Source organism: Panthera uncia, chromosome D4, assembly GCF_023721935.1.
Source record: "Panthera uncia isolate 11264 chromosome D4, Puncia_PCG_1.0, whole genome shotgun sequence".
Classification (NCBI taxonomy): domain Eukaryota; kingdom Metazoa; phylum Chordata; class Mammalia; order Carnivora; family Felidae; genus Panthera; species Panthera uncia.
The window spans coordinates 7,070,865-7,075,435 of record NC_064807.1 but is presented as its reverse complement, the minus strand read 5'-3'; positions in this window follow the sequence as shown (position 1 = coordinate 7,075,435).

Below are 4,571 nucleotides of genomic sequence, written 5' to 3'. Positions count from 1 at the left end.
ACTATCACTTACAATTCTAGTTATTATCTCAAACCCTGTATGCCACAGAAATAACCAAATTTTCTTGTTGGCAGCATTATAATGAACTTTGAACACCTCTTTAACCATGGCCATTTTTAAATCTTTTTTCCCTTACAGAAACTTACTTTTCTACTCTGATGCTTTTGCAAATAAATGTTCCTACAAAAGTGCTTCTTCATCTTCCAGACGACTCATGGGAAGGACTCTAACAAGTACAAGTTTCTGATAACTTCCAGACCACACCACTGAACTGAGTAAGAATTGGCAGAGCTCTAAGGGAAAGACTGACAATTTCATAAAACTAACAAAAGATCAAGATCAACAAGAATTAGTTACATTGGACTGAATGAACTGATAAAGATGATTTTATAATTTTTATGACTTTTGTTTGAAACACTGTGGTGTTGTTTTTCTAGAGTTAGGAAAATCTGTCTTTTCTCTTAAACTATCATTATTTTGGTAAAATGTACCTTTGTAAACAAAGATGAAACATTTATCTTTTCTCCTTATCTGATTCCTCCAGAATTTGGAAACTCCATTCTTATTTTCATGGAAATACAGTTATTTGCTTAAGTTCAATAAGAATCTGTTCTCCTTGCAAGAGGACACAATTGGAAACATTGTTTATATGACCAAGCCTTTGATGAAATGTCATATTTGAGAATATGCATAAAATCAGATGTGAGAAGATTGTTTGAAGGAACTAAAGTTGACTTATGGAGCCAAAAAAGTCCCTGGGAACAAAGAGCCTGGCACCTTGCTTATTACAGAGTTCTCAGCAACCTTAGCAGGTGAGTAAGGCAGGTCACTTCCTGGCAGGCCCAGGAACTTCAAGATATCCTGGGGACCTCATGAAGAGAAGAATTCACCCAAACAGATAGGTATTGCAAGTGAAGTCTGATGGTGAGCTCTTGGCATGGCTTCTTAGCCTGGAGAGGCTATAAAAGTCCTATCTAAGACTCCCTGTGAAAAGTTCCAGAAAAGCAGATTTTTAAAAGGTCTAATATGGTCAATCGCTATTCTTGCTGCACTTATGTAAGTAATCAGGCCAACTTTAATAAGATTAGATTTATTATGCAAACAAATTAGTCTTACTGTAATTATCTTTATTAGAAATAGGGGCGCCTGGGTGGCTCAGTCATTTAAGTGCCCAACTTCGGCTCAGTTCACGATCTAACAGTTTGTGAGTTCGAGTCCCACGTCAGGCTCTGTGCTGACAGCTCGGAACCTGGAGCCTGTTTCAGATTCTGTGTCTCCCTCTCTCACTGTCCCTCCCCCACTCACACTCTGTCTGTCTCTCTCTCTCTCTCAAAAAGAAACATTAAAAAAAATTTTTTTAAAGAAATGAGGGTGATGTATAACAAACACTGTTTCAGTAGAGGATTATAACACAACCTATAGATATCAGATTCGACTCCTGTTCAGTGTGTGTGTGTGTGTGTGTGTGTGTATGTATGTATATATACACACACATATATATATATATATATACATATATACACATATATATATATATATAAAATATCCCGTTTCTCCCACCCTTCTGATTTGGATCATAGAGGCTGCCCTTGAAGAGCCTTATAAGGGACCATACCTCAGGCTCTCCCCACAACCCGACAGCAGCCATACTTTACGGATTTGAACCTTGGGTCCCATCCCCCAAATGAAAGGGACTCATTCAGACTCTTGGATCTGCATACCAGCTGGAGATCTTAAATTAAAATTAACTAGGGAGGTTCCTTCCCAGAATTAGACAACATCTTGAGACAGACAGCTCTCCCAAGGTCATGAATCAAGATTTTCAACCCCAATATGAAACTTTTACTCCTTTCGCCTTTTTGCTCCTTGCTTCCTCTCTGTGTTAACGCACAGGAAGGCAACACTCCTTCATTCTGGCAGCTGTCACTGAATCTACTGCTGAGTCCACAGCTGTACAACCAAAGTCCCCAAACACTCTTGCTAAAGTGGGTTTTTTTTTAATGTTTATTTATTTATTTTGACAGAGAGAGGGAGAGAGAGAGAGAGAGAGCACGCACACAAGTGGGGGAGGGGCAGAGGAGGAGAGGGAGAGAGAGTCCCAGGCAGGCTCCGCTCTGTCTGTGGGGAGCCTGATGCGGGGCTCGATCCCAAGAACCAGGAAATCATAACCTGAGCCGAAATCAACAGTGGGAAGCTTAACCAACTGAGCAACCGAGTTGGTCACCCAGGTGCCCCAAGGTGGTTTTGGATAACAGAATTGCTTTATGTTACTTACTGGATGAACAAACAGGAAGCTGGATCATTGTTGTACCTAGACCATTACCTCCGGTACTGCAACACATACGAGAAATTAACAAGTCACTTGGTTAAAACAGGTTGATGATCCCCACCCCATGTACATTCTTTGATTTATTTGATATCAGCTGGGTGGTTCATGGAGGCCCTGGCTAAGGAGGAAACTTCAGGCTCTTGGTACCAGCCTCCCAACAGTCATCACTGGAGTCTCCCTGGAGCACCAGGTTCTCTCCAAGGTCCTAAATGCATGTTCACAGCCATCCGCAGTATATCACATGGTCTCTCTGAGTGTGGAGAAATAGAAAAAGGGTAAGCAACCAAATGAACAAGATGAAAAACAATTCTTCCACAGATCTGCCCTCACAACTTAGGAGTGTCACAAGGACACGAGAGCCACTTAACTCTCACGGTGACTGGAGAGTGGCGCCCATACCAACTTTTTGGTCAATCTCTCATGGATGAGAGGATGGCCAAAAGAGGGAAAGTGTTTAATTAAACAAGGACAGTAGACCAATAATTCTCTCAGGCCATGGCAGCCTACATGAAAAGCAAACCAAAACCTAAGCCTCTAAATGCCTCAAAGTTATAAAATCAAAATGCTAAAAGCAACCAATCATGAACAGCTAACTAAACTCTAAGCTACAGCCAATCAATGAACTTTCTTACATTTTTCTGTTACCTTAATTTTCTTCCTCATGTTCCCCAAACTCCTGTTGGTGAAACACTCCTAATCACTCTTGGTTCGGCACTGCCTGATCCAAATCAATCTGTGTTCAAATAAACTCAAGATGTTTAATATGCTTCAGTTTACCTTTTAACAAAATAGATATTTGGTCTTCATCCCTGTTCCTGGCACAGAGTCCCTAAAGCCCTTAAAATTTTTTCCTAAATGATGAGAGGCCTAAAGGTGTCCTTTGCTGTGTTAATGAAGTGACTTTTGGACCACACCTAAGGATGGGGCTGGCTGCCAGGAGAATCGAGCCTGTGATTAGAAGGCTGGACCTTTTAGTCCCTTCCTGGGCCTCTGCAGAGGAAAGAGGGGCTGAAGGCTGAATCAACTGGCAAAGGCCGATGACTTCATCATTCATGCCCGTGTAATGAACTCTCCATGAAAACCCAAAAGGATGGGGTTCAGAGAGCTTCTGGGCTGCTGCTGAATCTGGGACCTGGGGAGCCTGGCTTGCTCAGAGAGGGCTCAGAAGCTCCTCACCCCTTCCCCATACCATGTCCTCTTGGCCTCCTCCATCTGACTGTTCCTGAGTTACAACTTTTTATGATAAACCTAGAATCTAGTAAGTAAAATGTTTCTCTGAGCTCTGTGAGCCTCTCTAGCAAACTAACTGAACCCAAGGAGTAGGTCACTGGAACCTCCAATCTACAGTCAGCTGGTCAGAAGCGCAGAAGCTGGGCTTGTGACTGGTATCTGAATTGTAGGGGAGACAGTCTTGCAGGACTGAGCACTTAGCCTGTGGGATCGTACTCCCTCTCCAGGTAGGTAGTATCAGGACTGAGCTAAATACCCAGCTGGGTACCCAGCCGGTGCCTGAGAACTGCTTGTTACTGAGAGAGGGAAGGGGAACCCACAATGGAATTGGGTGCAGAATCAGGAGGTACGAGCGATGAAAGAGAAGGAAGGGTCTCAAATCTATCTGAGCTTTGTGTTTTGTGACACTAGATGGACGGGGCCTTCAAACTCACTGACTAAAGGTGTGATCAGTGTTACCACACTGCAGCACTCCAGGGGGCACCCTCCACCTTGAAGTCAATGCCGGTGGTGTCCCCTGGACTTGTGCACAAGCAGCTACCCCGTGAGACATGTGACCCACAGACAAGATGTGGTTCCCTGACTGGGCCCAATTTCCCCCTACCGTTTTCCTCCTAGTGCACCTGACGGCCGTCATCAATGAAACCTGTGCCCAAAGCCCAATGGAATCAAGTGTTTCATGTTTCCCTGTTCAAGTGAAACCCCGCCCACTGAAATCACATGACGAGCCTGGCCTTTCAGAGGGATCTGGACAAAAGGAAAGCAGGAAGAGGAAAGCCTCTGTGCGCACATGACTCACGCCGAAGGCATGCTGGAGGGCTGTCTGCTCTCTCCCCACTCATCGCTGTCGTCAACATAATGCTCACATAGCCCAGCGCATACGGTTTTCTGGACATGTGGCCTGTGGCTGGGAAGAGCCGTGGATGCTGCTACTCCCGGGCCAACAAGTCACACTCCACAGAATTAACCGGAAGCCCAAGACGGCCTCACCCCTTGCAGCTTGAGAAGGCTG